This window comes from Octopus bimaculoides, chromosome 1 (assembly GCF_046866305.1).
Source record: "Octopus bimaculoides isolate indiv1 chromosome 1, ASM4686630v1, whole genome shotgun sequence".
NCBI lineage: Eukaryota > Metazoa > Mollusca > Cephalopoda > Octopoda > Octopodidae > Octopus > Octopus bimaculoides.
In genome coordinates, this window is record NC_142928.1 from 5,001 (window position 1) to 23,230 (window position 18,230).

Sequence of the window (18,230 nt, forward strand, 5' to 3'; positions counted from 1 at the left end):
TGATGACAGGAGACAGGATTAGCTGGTGCGACCACGTGAGCGTGTATTATATGTGGGAGAATATACAAAAAATAACAACAGACGAGGACAGGTGGTGTAAATAACAAAAGTATATATTAGTATGACGCTCGGGAATACGGAAAGTCTTTGACGTTTCGAGCTACGCTCTTCAACAGAAGGAATACGGAGACAAGGAGAAAAACACGGAGAAAAAAAATTGAATAGTGTTCAGTAAAAAAGGATGATAAAGGAGGTTTACAAAAGTGGAAAAGTTCAAAAGTTTTTTAGACGTCGTGGTATATTGAAGCGATTTCCAATCAGAAGATGGGTCCAGTGTAAATCCGTGGGTAGGAGAGGTGCAGCCGGAGGGTATAAAGTTCAGAATCAAACAGTCCAAATCCAGAAGGAAAGAAGGTAGAATCCAAAAGTTGGTAGTGTGTGATGAGAGGAGACAGGATTAGCTGGTGCGACCACGTGAGCGTGTATTATATGTGGGAGAATATACAAAAAATAACAACAGACGAGGACAGGTGGTGTAAATAACAAAAGTATATATTAGTATGACGCTCGGGAATACGGAAAGTCTTTGACGTTTCGAGCTACGCTCTTCAACAGAAAGAATACGGAGACAAGGAGAAAAACACGGAGAAAAAAAATTGAATAGTGTTCAGTAAAAAAGGATGATAAAGGAGGTTTACAAAAGTGGAAAAGTTCAAAAGTTTTTTAGACGTCGTGGTATATTGAAGCGATTTCCAATCAGAAGATGGGTCCAGTGTAAATCCGTGGGTAGAAGAGGTGCAGCCGGAGGGTATAAAGTTCAGAATCAAACAGTCCAGATCCAGAAGGAAAGAAGGTAGAATCCAAAAGTTGGTAGTGTGTGATGAGAGGAGACAGGATTAGCTGGTGCGACCACGTGAGCGTGTATTATATGTGGGAGAATATACAAAAAATAACAACAGACGAGGACAGGTGGTGTAAATAACAAAAGTATATATTAGTATGACGCTCGGGAATACGGAAAGTCTTTGACGTTTCGAGCTACGCTCTTCAACAGAAAGAATACGGAGACAAGGAAAAAAACACGGAGAAAAAAAATTGAATAGTGTTCAGTAAAAAAGGATGATAAAGGAGGTTTACAAAAGTGGAAAAGTTCAAAAGTTTTTTAGACGTCGTGGTATATTGAAGCGATTTCCAATCAGAAGATGGGTCCAGTGTAAATCCGTGGGTAGGAGAGGTGCAGCCGGAGGGTATAAAGTTCAGAATATATATACATATATATATATATATATATATATATATATATATATATAAAACGGGCTTCTTTTCAGTCTCCGTCTACCAAATCCACTCACAAGGCTTTGGTCGGCCCGAGGCTATAGTAGAAGACACTTGCCCAAGTTGTCTCGCAGTGGGACTGAACCCGGAACCATGTGGCTGGTAAGCAAGCTACTTACCACACAACGAATTGACTGTAAACCAAAATGCAAACAATGGGGACGCAGCGGTGCAGGAGACTTATTGGTCTCCATGATCCTGTTTTCGGGGTTCACGGGCCACGGGTTCGTATCCAGCACCATCTGAACTTTTTGTCGCTTCACTTTCATTCATATTTCATAAATAAAGGGTAAGTCACCCGATGAAGCTAGTGGTGATTCTTGTCGTTAAAACACTTGAAACGGCGTTGCCTACCTGACCCCTAGCATTTATTGCAGTGTAAGGCGGCTTACTGGCAGAGGCGTTAAAACGCCGGGCAAAAGGCTTAGCGGTATTTCGTCCGGCTTGATGTTCTGAATTCAAATTCTGCCGAGGTCGACTTTGCCTTTCATCTTTTCGTGGTCGATAAAATAAGTACCAGTTGAGCACTGGGGTCGATGTAATCAACTTACCCTTCTCCCGAAACTGCTGGCCTTGTGCTAAAAACTTGATGCCAATATCTGTTCACTGACAGATTAACCAGTGTTAAAACTATATCGGTTTGTCTGATTTGTCGTTCTGGCATCCGGAATTTGGCTACCTGTCGCTGATGATCCGCGATATGGAGAAATCCCGTGATACAACAGTGCCATGTGCCGGTGCTACCGAAATATCGTCTGCCCATATTATATCTGTTTCTAAGCATTTGTCATCTACACGGATAATTTCTTGGGACGTTTACCGCAGTCTACGGCGTTATAAACAATATTCCAAGTTAGGTTGGACGCACTAATTAATATTTGCTGCAAAGCCTTCTTCTATCGTTAACAACTAATATTAGAATAAGCAGGAGGCTATCAGAAAATGATAAGTACAGAGGTCGATTTGTTCGGCTAAAACGTCTTCAAGGCGGTGCGTCAGCGTGGCCGCGTTCTATTGACAAAAGCAAGTAAAAAGTAAAAAATAAAAGATGAGCTGTAGATCATGTATAATACTATGACGGATTGATAATTATAATAAACCGATCATAGAACATTACATTCTATCACAAATGATGTGTTCCATAGAGTAAAACAGATGGACATGAGAAAGAGTTGGATTTAAGAGCTTTCGATTTTAGTGTTCATTGTAAAAGCCTTCGATTTCAGCAGTTGGCTCGTTGGTCTAGGAGTATGATTTTCGCTTAGGGTGCGAGAGGTCCCGGGTTCGAATCCCGGACGAGCCCAATTTACGTTTTCCCTTGTTTTTTTTTTGTAATGGCTTGAATTACTCTCTTATTCTTTTACATTCTTCTCCTTTTAACTTGTTTCAGTCATTTTGACTCTGGTCATGCTGGAGCAACGCCTTTTAGTCGAAGAAATCGACCCACTGGAATTATTCTTTGCAAACCCGGTACTTATTCTATCGGCGTCTTTTGCCGAACTGCTAGGTTAAGGGGACGTAAATACACCAACATCCATTGTGAAGCGGTGATGGTAGTGATGGTGGGGGACAAACACAGATACAAACCCACAAATATATACATACATACGTGTGTATATATATATATATATATATATATATATATATATATATATATATATATATATATATATATATATATATATATACGACGGGCTTCTTTCAGTTTCCAAGCAAATCCACTCCCAAGGCTTAGTCGGCCTGAGGCTATAGTAGAAGACACTTGCCCAAGGTGCCACGCAGTGGGACTGAACCATGTGGTTGGGAACCAAGCTTCTTACCACAAAGCCACGCCAGCGCCTATTCATGTTAAAAACTCCCGTCCGTTTCTCGATCCTTGTCGAATTTACGTCGAATTTATTTTTCGTCCTTTAATTGCTTTATCTACTGGACTGCGATCATGCTGGAGCGCTGAAGGGTGTAGTCGAATGAATCCACAATACCTATTTTTTGTGTCTGATATTTATTTTATGGGGTTTCTTTCACCGAACCGCTATATCACGGCGACATAAACAAACCAACAACAGCTGCCAAGCGATAGAATGTTGGCGCCAAAGGCAAATACATACATACACCAACACATATGCGCGTACACTCTCTCACTAACACATATACACACACATAAACAGAGATAGAGAGAGAAAGAGCGAAAGACAGAAAGAGAAGTTCAACAGCCACACATCAAGCTATTGTAGAAGATCCTTGTTTAAGTACCACTCCATGAGACTGAACTCGCCACTACATAGTTACAATTACTAGATAATTTTCTGCGAGAATTGTCAGTTGGCTCCTTGGTCTAGGGGTATGATTTTCGCTTAGGGTGCGAGAGGTCCCGGGTTCGAATCCCGGACGAGCCCATTAATTTTCTGCTTTTTTTTTATATTTACACTTCTGATACTATATTATTTAAAACGTTTTTTTTTTATTTCCTCAACCCAATTTTAAATTCTGTAGATTTTTATGAGTTACTTTCAGCTTGAAACTTTTTCGCAAAGATTTTTTAACATAAGCACAGGCGTGGATGTTGGGAAGAAGCTCCCCCACTACTTCTGCTCATGATCAGAGATGCACATATCGCCAGTCACCAAGGGACATGCTCAACTGGTTAACGTCAAACAACTGACAAGCAAATCTGTGGTATTAAGCAGAATATTTGCTGTAGCCCATCTTTTATACCAAGACAAAACAATGTACGTGATAACACTTCCAATCAATTAAGATCAGAAGCCACGAGAACCACTGCCTGGTACTGCATCCGGGCATTTATTATTATTATTATTATTATTATTCAGTAGTTTTATTTTTATAACGTGCTTTCACTTCACTACCGAGCGCAGCTCTGTGCGCCTTGGGTATGTGCTGTGGTTTGCTGTGATGCTCTTATGTTTACTGTATTGAAAGTGTTTTGCGTAGGATGTGTGCAGTACCCAGTAGTGCAATTTTCTGTATGTTATATATATTTGTAAGTCCTGCTATTTTTGTTATGTATTTGTCTGAATATTTTTTTATTATACCTAAGGCACCTACTATGATAGAAATTGTTTCTGTTTTTAGATTCCACATTCGAGTTATCTCTATTTCCACGTCTTTGTATTTTGAAAGTTTTTCCATTTCTTTTAGAGAAACGTTTTCATCTGCTGGTATTGATACATCAATTAGAAAGCATTTTTTTTCTTCATAATCTTTGACAACTATATCTGGTCTATTTTCCTTAATTTCTCTATCTGTGTGTATTGGCATATCCCAGAGTACGGTTGCTTTCTCGTTTTCTGTGACCTTTTCTGGTGTGTGTTTACACCATCTTTTTTCTGTTGTTATTCCATAATGTTGGCATAGCTTCCAGTGTATATAGGTCCCAGCTCTGTCGTGTCTGTGGATATATTCCTTCTTAGCCAGGACTGGGCAGCCAGAGATAATATGATTTATTGTTTCTTGTCGATCTCCACATATTCTACAGTTACTTGTTATATTTCTTTTCATTATGTGTTTTTGGTAATTTCTGGTGGGAAGGCTTTGGTCTTGTGCAGCAATTAAAAATCCTTCAGTCTCTGCTTTGAGTCCTGAGCTTCTCAGCCATTGCTGGGATTTTTCTCTGTCTATTTCTTTCGCATTTAGTTTAGCCCAGTATTTACAATGTAGGGGCTTTTCTTGCCATCGTTTTATCATGGTCCGTTGCTGTTCTAGTTTTAGTTTGGATTTCATTTGTTTTATAGCTTTTGTTGTTTCTTCTTCTTCTTCTTCGTATTTGTTAGGTAGATTGATTTCTTGTTTGTATTTGTCAGCTTCCTTAAATACTGAAAACAGTTATTTGTTTTGCTCGTGTTTTGTGGCTATTTGTATTAGTTTCCCTTGCTTCTGGAGTAGGTATTTTTGCATTGTCAGAGTTATTTCATCACACATTCTGTAAACCTCTTCTATGACTTCCTGTTCTTTGTTTCTCCTCTCCCCTCTGGTTTTGCCCTGTCCATTCCATCTTCAGACTGAATAGTTAGGCCGAGATCATCCCCAAATAATAACAATATCTATTTTTATTGTTCTTCTATTTGTTAAACTTTAAATGTGGAAACACATTCCATGATGGACAAGAAAGTTTATGATTCCTACAGAAGGCTTTTGATTTCAGACCGGTTATGTAAGCTGAACATTCACACAGAAAAAAAAAAGAAAAACAAAAAAAAAGATATGAACATTATTTAATGCAACTTGCAAGTTTTTTTGCAAAGAACTTGGCATAGTAAATTGAACGAGTTTGTGTTTTTGATATTTCGCATGTTTCGAGGGAAGCGAGCTGGCAGAATCGTTATCATGCCGGACAAAGTGCTTAGCAACATTTTGCCCGTCTTTACGTTCTGAGGTGAAATTGTTTCACCATTTCGGGGCTGAAATAAGTAGGGGTTGAAAGCAGGAGTCGATGTAATCTAACCCTTTCGCTCAGAACGTCGAACCTTGTGCCTATAGGATATTTCCGATGTTTCAGAATATCTCCGGTTATTATTGAATAAAATAATTAACCGGTACTCATCTGTGACTTGAACCTGAGACCTCTCGCATCGGAGAAGAGAACCACACCTCTGAACCAGTGGTTCTTAACCGGAGTCCATATAACAGTTTTGTGGGTCCACATATGCAAAATAATAAATTGGGTCCACAATATTATTTTACTGGCCCATGGAAAGATTTTGCTTTGGATGCATTCATTACAAGGAACCGCCATGTTTCTCTCTCTAATTTTTCACATAGTTCAACCGACATAGTTCCGCCAAACTGAATATGCGATCAGCAAAATAATAATTTTGAAAGCAGTATCTGTAAACTTAACTTTCAAACATCTAATGGCTATGGGAATGGTGGCCCACCTGAAAAAGTACCCGAAGGGGACCATAGATAAAAAAAAAAAAGTGGTTGAGAGTCACTGCTCTAGACAAGTGTCTTCTACTCTAGCCTCCGGCCGACCAAGTTCTTGTTTATTGGGGAATCTGATGGAAGCCCATCCTAATACATACATATATATACATATATATATATATATATATATATATATATATATATATATATATATATATATATATATATATATATATATATATATATATATATATATATATATATATATATATATATACTATTCTTTTACTAGTTTCAGTCATTTCACTGTGGCCATGCTGGATATATATATCTGTGTGTGTGTGTGTGTCTTATTTCTGTGTTTGTCGTCCTCAACAGCTTGGCAGCCGGTGTTGGTGTTTTTATGTCACCGTAACTTAGCGGTTGATCAATAGCAAAAACGACAAAATACGCAACTGGCTTCCAAAAAAGAAATAAGTACTTGGGTTGATTCGCTTGACTAAAAGTGTTCAAGATGCTGCCCCAGCATGGCCGCACTCTAATGACTGCAACAAGCAAAAATGCAAAGCTATGTAGTGAAATAGATACACATGCGTGCAAGTTGAGGTTCAGAGTTTACTACTTCCCGTATATTTTCGGATTCACTTATTAATATTTGCTTTTTAAGAAGAAATATGATAATTTAGACTACCGCCAGCAAGCGAGGCTCGTTGGTCTAGGGGTATGATTCTCGCTTTGGGTGCGAGAGGTCCCGAGTTCGAATCCCGGACGAGCCCTGTGATTTTTAAATAAATAAAATAAAATAACTGTTACTCTATATTTGCTACAAAATATTTTGGCACAGAAATAAATCTAAAATGCGGAACGAAAACTCTAAGCAGTGATGTGCGCAGTTCGAAACTCACAGCGTTTCCCTTTCCGGTTTCTGGCGCTGAAGAGGAGAAAACCCCCGAGAAGTGCATCCCTTCATCAACCTGCTTAGTGAATACTCCAAACTTACGTAGTTTGTTTACACCTAACTGTCTACAGAGGGAAATTTTTCCACTGATAAATACAGTGAATATTTTTCTTTCGGGTTTGAATATTCCCCAAGCATTTTATTTTAGCATCCACGAAGGATGAAAGAAGTTCGATCTCACGGGATCAATAAAATAAGCGCCATTTAAACACTGGCATCGATGTAATCGACTTGCCCTTCTCCCCAAAATTCAAGGCCCTGTGCTTATAGTAGGAAGAAAATAAAAATGGTTTCACAAATTTCTTCAATTTCATTGAATCGATAAAATGATTCTCTGTTTAACCCTTGAAGCGGTGATTCTACTTGGCGTGAAATAGAGACATAAATGTGAAAGAAAAGTTTCAGAGTTTACTATTTCTTATATATGTTCAATTCTTGTTTTCACAGTTGGCTCGTTGGTCTAGAGGTATGATTTTCGCTTCGGGTGCGAGACTTCCCGGGTTCGAATCCTGGACGAGCCCCTTAAATTTTATGATGTAACACTTTTTAAAACACCGTTTGAAATATCTGTAACTCAATTCTAAATTCGAGATAGTTTCATGTGTTGAATTCAACTTGCAAGGAAGGTTTTATTGCAAAACTTTTGGCATAGTAAATTGAACGAGTTTGTTGTATCATTATATTTTGTCGAACCGCTATGTTACAGGAACGTAAACACACGAGCATCGATTGTCAAACGATGTTGGGAGGGACCAATACAGACACACAAACATATACACACACACATACATGTGTATATATATATATATATATATATATATATATATATATATATATATATATATATACGACGGGCTTATTTCAGTTTCCGTCTACCAAATCCACTCACAAGGTTTTGGTCGGCCCAAACCTAAAGTAGAAGACACTTGTCCAAGGTGCCACGCAGTGGGACTGAACCCGAAATCAGTTGGTAAGCAAGCTACTTACCGCACAGCCACTCATACGTGTGTATGTATGTATGTATGTATGTATGTATGTATGTATGTATGTATTTGTGTTTGTCACCCTACCATTGAGGGTTTCAACTCCTAAACCGCGTGGAGCGTTGTGTTCCTGAGTAAATCACTTCAACTCATTTTGTACTGTGATCACTTCGACACCTGACGTGTGGTACACTGTGCACCTGTTTAGGTAACGTTGATTTGAGGGGAGGAGCGAGCCAATGTACAGCACATACATTTGATCATTAGAAACAAATCATTTGCATAGGTCGTTCGGCAAAATAGCTGAACACACTTCCGTCGTCTTATATATATTTACCCGCAATTTACTCTTTTACTCTTTTATTTGTTTCAGTCACTTGACTGCGGCCATGCTGGAGCACCGCCTTTAGTCGAGCAAATCGACTCCAGGACTTATTCTTTGCAAGTCAGGTACTTATTCTATTGGTTCCTTTTGCCGAACCGCTAAGGGGACGTAAACACACCATCGGTTGTCATGCGATGTTGGGGGGACAAACACACACACACAAACATATACACACACATACATACACACATACATACATACATATATATATATATTTATATATATTTATATATATATATATATATATATATATATATATATATATATATATATATATATATATAAAACGGGCTTCTTTTCAGTCTCCGTCTACCAAATCCACTCACAAGGCTTTGGTCGGCCCGAGGCTATAGTAGAAGACACTTGCCCAAGGTGACACGCAGTGGGACTGAACCCGGAACCATGTGGCTGGTAAGCAAGCTACTTACCACACAACGAATTGACTGTAAACCAAAATGCAAACAATGGGGACGCAGCGGTGCAGGAGACTTATTGGTCTCCATGATCCTGTTTTCGGGGTCCACGTGCCACGGGTTCGTATCCAGCACCATCTGAACTTTTTGTAGCTTCACTTTCATTCATATTTCATAAATAAAGGGTAAGTCACCCGATGAAGCTAGTGGTGATTCTTGTCGTTAAAACACTTGAAACGGCGTTGCCTACCTGACCCCTAGCATTTATTGCAGTGTAAGGCGGCTTACTGGCAGAGGCGTTAAAACGCCGGGCAAAAGGCTTAGCGGTATTTCGTTCGGCTTGATGTTCTGAATTCAAATTCTGCCGAGGTCGACTTTGCCTTTCATCTTTTCGTGGTCGATAAAATAAGTACCAGTTGAGCACTGGGGTCGATGTAATCAACTTACCCTTCTCCCGAAACTGCTGGCCTTGTGCTAAAAACTTGATACCAATATCTGTTCACTGACAGATTAACCAGTGTTAAAACTATATCGGTTTGTCTGATTTGTCGTTCTGGCATCCGGAATTTGGCTACCTGTCGCTGATGATCCGCGATATGGAGAAATCCCGTGATACAACAGTGCCATGTGCCGGTGCTACCGAAATATCGTCTGCCCATATTATATCTGTTTCTAAGCATTTGTCATCTACACGGATAATTTCTTGGGACGTTTACCGCAGTCTACGGCGTTATAAACAATATTCCAAGTTAGGTTGGACGCACTAATTAATATTTGCTGCAAAGCCTTCTTCTATCGTTAACAACTAATATTAGAATAAGCAGGAGGCTATCAGAAAATGATAAGTACAGAGGTCGATTTGTTCGGCTAAAACGTCTTCAAGGCGGTGCGACAGCGTTGCCGCGTTCTATTGACAAAAGCAAGTAAAAAGTAAAAAATAAAAGATGAGCTGTAGATCATGTATAATACTATGACGGATTGATAATTATAATAAACCGATCATAGAACATTACATTCTATCACAAATGATGTGTTCCATAGAGTAAAACAGATGGACATGAGAAAGAGTTGGATTTAAGAGCTTTCAATTTTAGTGTTCATTGTAAAAGCCTTCGATTTCATCAGTTGGCTCGTTGGCCTAGGGGTATGATTTTCGCTTAGGGTGCGAGAGGTCCCGGGTTCGAATCCCGGACGAGCCCAATTTTCGTTTTCTTTTTTTTTTTTTTTTTTGTAATGGCTTGAATTACTCTCTTATTCTTTTACATTCTTCTTCTCCTTTTAACTTGTTTCAGTCATTTTGACTCTGGTCATGCTGGAGCAACGCCTTTTAGTCGAAGAAATCGACCCACTGGAATTATTCTTTGCAAACCCGGTACTTATTCTATCGGCGTCTTTTGCCGAACTGCTAGGTTAAGGGGACGTAAATACACCAACATCCATTGTGAAGCGGTGATGGTAGTGATGGTGGGGGACAAACACAGATACAAACCCACAAATATATACATACATACGTGTATATATATATATATATATATATATATATATATATATATATATATATATATACATATATACGACGGGCTTCTTTCAGTTTCCAAGCAAATCCACTCCCAAGGCTTAGTCGGCCTGAGGCTATAGTAGAGGACACTTGCCCAAGGTGCTACGCAGTGGGACTGAACCCGGAACCATGTGGTTGGGAAACAAGCTTCCTACCACAAAGCCACGCCAGCGCCTATTCATGTTAAAAACTCCCGTCCGTTTCTCGATCCTTGTCGAATTTACGTCGAATTTATTTTTCGTCCTTTAATTGCTTTAGCTACTGGACTGCGATCATGCTGGAGGACTGAAGGGTGTAGTCGAATGAATCCACAATACCTATTTTTTGTGTCTGATATTTATTTTATGGGGTTTCTTTCACCGAACCGCTATATCACGGCGACATAAACAAACCAACAACAGCTGCCAAGTGATAGAATGTTGGCGCCAAAGGCAAATACATACATACACCAACACATATGCGCGTACACTCTCTCACTAACACATATACACACACATAAACAGAGATAGAGAGAGAAAGAGCGAAAGACAGAAAGAGAAGTTCAACAGCCACACATCAAGCTATTGTAGAAGATCCTTGTTTAAGTACCACTCCATGATACTGAACTCGCCACTACATAGTTACAATTACTAGATAATTTTCTGCGAGAATTGTCAGTTGGCTCGTTGGTCTAGGGGTATGATTTTCGCTTAGGGTGCGAGAGGTCCCGGGTTCGAATCCCGGACGAGCCCATTAATTTTCTGCTTTTTTTTTATATTTACACTTCTGATACTATATTATTTAAAACGTTTTTTTTTTATTTCCTCAACCCAATTTTAAATTCTGTAGATTTTTATGAGTTACTTTCAGCTTGAAACTTTTTCGCAAAGATTTTTTAACATAAGCACAGGCGTGGATGTTGGGAAGAAGCTCCCCCACTACTTCTGCTCATGATCAGAGATGCACATATCGCCAGTCACCAAGGGACATGCTCAACTGGTTAACGTCAAACAACTGACAAGCAAATCTGTGGTATTAAGCAGAATATTTGCTGTAGCCCATCTTTTATACCAAGACAAAACAATGTACGTGATAATACTTCCAATCAATTAAGATCAGAAGCCACGAGAACCACTGCCTGGTACTGCATCCCGGCATTTATTATTATTATTATTATTATTATTATTCAGTAGTTTTATTTTTATAACGTGCTTTCACTTCACTACCGAGCGCAGCTCTGTGCGCCTTGGGTATGTGCTGTGGTTTGCTGTGGTGCTCTTATGTTTACTGTATTGAAAGTGTTTTGCGTAGGATGTGTGCAGTACCCAGTAGTGCAATTTTCTGTATGTTATATATATTTGTAAGTCCTGCTATTTTTGTTATGTATTTGTCTGAATATTTTTTTATTATACCTAAGGCACCTACTATGAAAGAAATTGTTTCTGTTTTTAGATTCCACATTCGAGTTATCTCTATTTCCACGTCTTTGTATTTTGAAAGTTTTTCCATTTCTTTTAGAGAAACGTTGTCATCTGCTGGTATTGATACATCGATTAGAAAGCATTTTTTTTCTTCATGATCTTTGACAACTATATCTGGTCTATTTTCCTTAATTTCTCTATCTGTGTGTATTGGCATATCCCAGAGTACGGTTGCTTTCTCGTTTTCTGTGACCTTTTCTGGTGTGTGTTTACACCATCTTTTTTCTGTTGTTATTCCATAATGTTGGCATAGCTTCCAGTGTATATAGGTCCCAGCTCTGTCGTGTCTGTGGATATATTCCTTCTTAGCCAGGACTGGGCAGCCAGAGATAATATGATTTATTGTTTCTTGTCGATCTCCACATATTCTACAGTTACTTGTTATATTTCTTTTCATTATGTGTTTTTGGTAATTTCTGGTGGGAAGGCTTTGGTCTTGTGCAGCAATTAAAAATCCTTCAGTCTCTGCTTTGAGTCCTGAGCTTCTCAGCCATTGCTGGGATTTTTCTCTGTCTATTTCTTTCGCATTTAGTTTAGCCCAGTATTTACTATGTAGGGGCTTTTCTTGCCATCGTTTTATCATGGTCCGTTGCTGTTCTAGTTTTAGTTTGGATTTCATTTGTTTTATAGCTTTTGTTGTTTCTTCTTCTTCTTCTTCGTATTTGTTAGGTAGATTGATTTCTTGTTTGTATTTGTCAGCTTCCTTAAATACTGAAAACAGTTTTTTGTTTTGCTCGTGTTTTGTGGCTATTTGTATTAGTTTCCCTTGCTTCTGGAGTAGGTATTTTTGCATTGTCAGAGTTATTTCATCACACATTCTGTAAACCTCTTCTATGACTTCCTGTTCTTTGTTTCTCCTCTCCCCTCTGGTTTTGCCCTGTCCATTCCATCTTCAGACTGAATAGTTAGGCCGAGATCATCCCCAAATAATAACAATATCTATTTTTATTGTTCTTCCATTTGTTAAACTTTAAATGTGGAAACACATTCCATGATGGACAAGAAAGTTTATGATTCCTACAGAAGGCTTTTGATTTCAGACCGGTTATGTAAGCTGAACATTCACACAGAAAAAAAAAAGAAAAACAAAAAAAAAGATATGAACATTATTTAATGCAACTTGCAAGTTTTTTTGCAAAGAATTTGGCATAGTAAATTGAACGAGATTGTGTTTTTGATATTTCGCATGTTTCGAGGGAAGCGAGCTGGCAGAATCGTTATCATGCCGGACAAAGTGCTTAGCAACATTTTGCCCGTCTTTACGTTCTGAGGTGAAACCGCCATGTTTCTCTCTCTAATCTTTCACATAGTTCAACCGACATAGTTCCGCCAAACTGAATATGCGATCAGCAAAATAATAATTTTGAAAGCAGTATCTGTAAAATTAACTTTCAAACATCTAATGGCTATGGGAATGGTGGCCCACCTGAAAAAGTACCCGAAGGGGACCATAGATAAAAAAAAAAAAGTGGTTGAGAGTCACTGCTCTAGACAAGTGTCTTCTACTCTAGCCTCCGGCCGACCAAGTTCTTATTTTTTGGGGAATCTGATGGAAGCCCGTCCTAATACATACATAAAAAAAAAATATATATATATATATATATATATATATATATATATATATGTATATATATATATATATATATATATATATATATATATATATATATATATATATATATATATATATATATATATATATATATATATATATATACTATTCTTTTACTAGTTTCAGTCATTTCACTGTGGCCATGCTGGATATATATATCTGTGTGTGTGTGTGTCTTATTTCTGTGTTTGTCGTCCTCAACAGCTTGGCAGCCGGTGTTGGTGTTTTTTTGTCACCGTAACTTAGCGGTTGATCAATAGCAAAAACGACAAAATACGCAACTGGCTTCTAAAAAAGAAATAAGTACTTGGGTTGATTCGCTTGACTAAAATTGTTCAAGATGCTGCCCCAGCATGGCCGCACTCTAATGACTGCAACAAGCAAAAATGCAAAGGTATGTAGTGAAATAGATACACATGCGTGCAAGTTGAGGTTCAGAGTTTACTACTTCCCGTATATTTTCGGATTCACTTATTAATATTTGCTTTTTAAGAAGAAATATGATAATTTAGACTATCGCCAGCAAGCGAGGCTCGTTGGTCTAGGGGTATGATTCTCGCTTTGGGTGCGAGAGGTCCCGGGTTCGAATCCCGGACGAGCCCTGTCATTTTTAAATAAATAAAATAAAATAACTGTTACTCTATATTTTCTACAAAATATTTTGGCACAGAAATAAATCTAAAATGCGGAACGAAAACTCTAAGCAGTGATGTGCGCAGTTCGAAACTCACAGCGTTTCCCTTTCCGGTTTCTGGGGCTGAAGAGGAGAAAACCCCCGAGAAGTGCATCCCTTCATCAGCCTGCTTAGTGAATACTCCAAACTTACGTAGTTTGTTTACACCTAACTGTCTACAGAGGGAAATTTTTCCACTGATAAATACAGTGAATATTTTTCTTTCGGGTTTGAATATTCCCCAAGCATTTTATTTTAGCATCCACGAAGGATGAAAGAAGTTCGATCTCACGGGATCAATAAAATGAGCGCCATTTAAACACTGGCATCGATGTAATCGACTTGCCCTTCTCCCCAAAATTCAAGGCCCTGTGCTTATAATAGTAAGAAAATAAAAATGGTTTCACAAATTTCTTCAATTTCATTGAATCGATAAAATGATTCTCTGTTTAACCCTTGAAGCGGTGATTCTACTTGGCGTGAAATAGAGACATACGTGTGAAAGAAAAGTTTCAGAGTTTAATATTTTTTATATATGTTCAATTCTTGCTTTCACAGTTGGCTCGTTGGTCTAGAGGTATGATTTTCGCTTCGGGTGCGAGAGGTCCCGGACGAGCCCCTTAATTTTTATGATGTTACACTTTTTAAAACACCGTTTGAAATATCTGTAACTCAATTCTAAATTCGAGATAGTTTGATGTGTTGAATTCAACTTGCAAGGAAGGTTTTATTGCAAAATTTTTGGCATAGTAAATTGAACGAGTTTGTTGTATCATTTTATTTTGTCGAACCGCTATGTTACAGGAACGTAAACACACCAGCATCGATTGTCAAACGATGTTGGGAGGGACAAATACAGACACACAAACATATACACACACACATACATGTATATAAATATATATATATATATATATATACGACGGGCTTATTTCAGTTTCCGTCTACCAAATCCACTCACAAGGTTTTGGTCGGCCCAAACCTAAAGTAGAAGACACTTGTCCAAGGTGCCACGCAGTGGGACTGAACCCGAAATCAGTTGGTAAGCAAGCTACTTACCGCACAGCCACTCATACGTGTGTATGTATGTATGTATGTATGTATGTATGTATGTATGTAGGTATTTGTGTTTGTCACCCTACCATTGAGGGTTTCAACTCCTAAACCGCGTGGAGCGTTGTGTTCCCGAGTAAATCACTTCAACTCATTTTGTACTGTGATCACTTCGACACCTGACGTGTGGTACACTGTGCACCTGTTTAGGTAACGTTGATTTGAGGGGAGGAGCGAGCCAATGTACAGCACATACATTTGATCATTAGAAACAAATCATTTGCATAGGTCGTTCGGCAAAATAGCTGAACACACTTCAACTGGTTAACGTCAAACAACTGACAAGCAAATCTGTGGTATTAAGCAGAATATTTGCTGTAGCCCATCTTTTATACCAAGACAAAACAATGTACGTGATAACACTTCCAATCAATTAAGATCAGAAGCCACGAGAACCACTGCCTGGTACTGCATCCGGGCATTTATTATTATTATTATTATTATTATTATTATTATTATTATTATTATTATTATTATTCAGTAGTTTTATTTTTATAACGTGCTTTCACTTCACTACCGAGCGCAGCTCTGTGCGCCTTGGGTATGTGCTGTGGTTTGCTGTGGTGCTCTTATGTTTACTGTATTGAAAGTGTTTTGTGTAGAATGTGTGCAGTACCCAGTAGTGCAATTTTCTGTATGTTATATATATTTGTAAGTCCTGTTGTTTTTGTTATGTATTTGTCAGAATATTTTTTTTATTATACCTAAGGCACCTACTATGATAGGAATTGTTTCTGTTTTTAGATTCCACATTCGAGTTATCTCTATTTCCAGGTCTTTGTATTTTGAAAGTTTTCCCATTTCTTTTAGAGAAACGTTGTCATCTGCTGGTATTGATACATCAATTAGAAAGCATTTTTTTCTTCATGATCTTTGACAACTATATCTGGTCTTTTTATTATTATTATTATTATTATTATTATTATTATTTGTCAGAGTTATTTCATCACACATTCTGTAAACCTCTTCTATGACTTCCTGTTCTTTGTTTCTCCTCTCCCCTCTGGTTTTGCCCTGTCCATTCCATCTTCAGACTGAATAGGTAGGCCGAGATCATCCCCAAATAATAACAATATCTATTTTTATTGTTCTTCCATTTGTTAAACTTTAAATGTGGAAACACATTCCATGATGGACAAGAAAGTTTATGATTCCTACAGAAGGCTTTTGATTTCAGACCGGTTATGTAAGCTGAACATTCACACAGAAAAGAAAATAGAAAAACAAAAGACACGATATGAACATTATTTAATGCAACTTTCAAGTTTTTTTGCAAAGAATTTGGCATAGTAAATTGAACGAGTTTGTGTTTTTGATATTTCGCATGTTTCGAGGGAAGCGAGCTGGCAGAATCGTTATCATGCCGGACAAAGTGCTTAGCAAAATTTTGCCCGTCTTTACGTTCTGAGGTGAAATTTTTTCACCCTTTCGGGGCTGAAATAAGTGGGGGTTGAACGCAGGAGTCGATGTAATCTAACCCTTTCGCTCAGAACGTCGAACCTTGTGCCTATAGGATATTTCCGATGTTTCAGAATATCTCCGGTTATTATTGAATAAAATAATTAACCGGTACTCATCTGTGACTTGAACCTGAGACCTCTCGCATCGGAGAAGAGAACCACACCTCTGAACCAGTGGTTCTTAACCGGAGTCCATATAACAGTTTTGTGGGTCCACATATGCAAAATAATAAATTGGGTCCACAATATTATTTTACTGGCCCATGGAAAGATTTTGCTTTGGATGCATTCATTACAAGGATCCGCCATGTTTCTCTCTCTAATTTTTCACATACGTTTTCAAACTCGGAACTTAGAAAACTGATAAGGAGGATACAGGAGGCGGTCGAATAAGCCAGCTTCTATATATGGCTGAAGCGGGAAGACCGAATATGGCTTGAAAGTCATAACAAGTCTAGGTGAGACAGGCTGACACTGAAGTGGCTTCGCGCCCTCCATTGTCACTTAAAGTTCAGACTGAGTCATGTGACAACTTGCTGGAGCTACTTGCTGGAGCCTAGCAGCGGGATTTAGACAGTGTCATGTGACAACTTGCTGGTGCTGCCTGCTGGAGCCTAGCAGCAGATATAAAAAGGGGAACTTGACACGACGATCAGTCGGACGCTGACACTTGTTGATGCTGCATCGAAGAGGCCAGGGAATAGAAGAAAGAAGACATGCACCCAACACCAGAGCTGAAGACACCTCCGAAAGGAGGGGCCCCGCCACGTCAAAACGGTAGAGGAGTAGGGGCCGAAACCGGACGTGGTTCCTCCTGATGATGTCTTCAGCTAACTGGATCCTATAAAGGAGCTGTTGTGGTAGCAGACCACGAAACATGGTTGAAATTCCTCAGGAACCGACATAGTTCCGCCAAACTGAATATGCGATCAGCAAAATATTAATTTTGAAAGCAGTATCTGTAAAATTAACTTTCAAACATCTCATGGCTATGGGAATGGTGGCCCACCTGAAAAAGTACCCGAAGGGGACCATAGATAAAAAAAAAAAGTGGTTGAGAGTCACTGCTCTAGACAAGTGTCTTCTACTCTAGCCTCCGGCCGACCAAGTTCTTGTTTTTTGGGGAATCTGATGGAAGCCCGCCGTAATACATACATACATACATACATACATATATATATATATATATATATATATATATATATATATATATATATATATATATATATATATACTATTCTTTTACTAGTTTCAGTCATTTCACTGTGGCCATGCTGGATATATATATCTGTGTGTGTGTGTGTCTTATTTCTGTGTTTGTCGTCCTCAACAGCTTGGCAGCCGGTGTTGGTGTTTTTATGTCACCGTAACTTAGCGGTTGATCAATAGCAAAAAC

At 38.5% G+C, this 18,230-nt stretch overlaps 6 non-coding genes across 6 annotated transcripts; all 6 read left to right on the forward strand.

Annotated features, from left to right (window-relative positions):
* The first annotated feature begins 2,566 nt into the window (after nucleotides 1-2,566).
* On the forward strand, nucleotides 2,567-2,638 carry Trnap-agg (transfer RNA proline (anticodon AGG)). The gene has a single exon. It is a non-coding gene; the product is annotated as a tRNA-Pro (tRNA).
* A 1,021-nt stretch (nucleotides 2,639-3,659) lies between these two features.
* Nucleotides 3,660-3,731, forward strand: Trnap-agg (transfer RNA proline (anticodon AGG)). The gene has a single exon. It is a non-coding gene; the product is annotated as a tRNA-Pro (tRNA).
* A 3,192-nt stretch (nucleotides 3,732-6,923) lies between these two features.
* On the forward strand, nucleotides 6,924-6,995 carry Trnap-ugg (transfer RNA proline (anticodon UGG)). The gene has a single exon. It is a non-coding gene; the product is annotated as a tRNA-Pro (tRNA).
* A 3,090-nt stretch (nucleotides 6,996-10,085) lies between these two features.
* Trnap-agg (transfer RNA proline (anticodon AGG)) lies at nucleotides 10,086-10,157 on the forward strand. Its single transcript has one exon. It is a non-coding gene; the product is annotated as a tRNA-Pro (tRNA).
* Nucleotides 10,158-11,175: 1,018 nt separating this feature from the next.
* Nucleotides 11,176-11,247, forward strand: Trnap-agg (transfer RNA proline (anticodon AGG)). The gene has a single exon. It is a non-coding gene; the product is annotated as a tRNA-Pro (tRNA).
* A 2,871-nt stretch (nucleotides 11,248-14,118) lies between these two features.
* On the forward strand, nucleotides 14,119-14,190 carry Trnap-ugg (transfer RNA proline (anticodon UGG)). Its single transcript has one exon. It is a non-coding gene; the product is annotated as a tRNA-Pro (tRNA).
* Nucleotides 14,191-18,230: the final 4,040 nt, after the last annotated feature.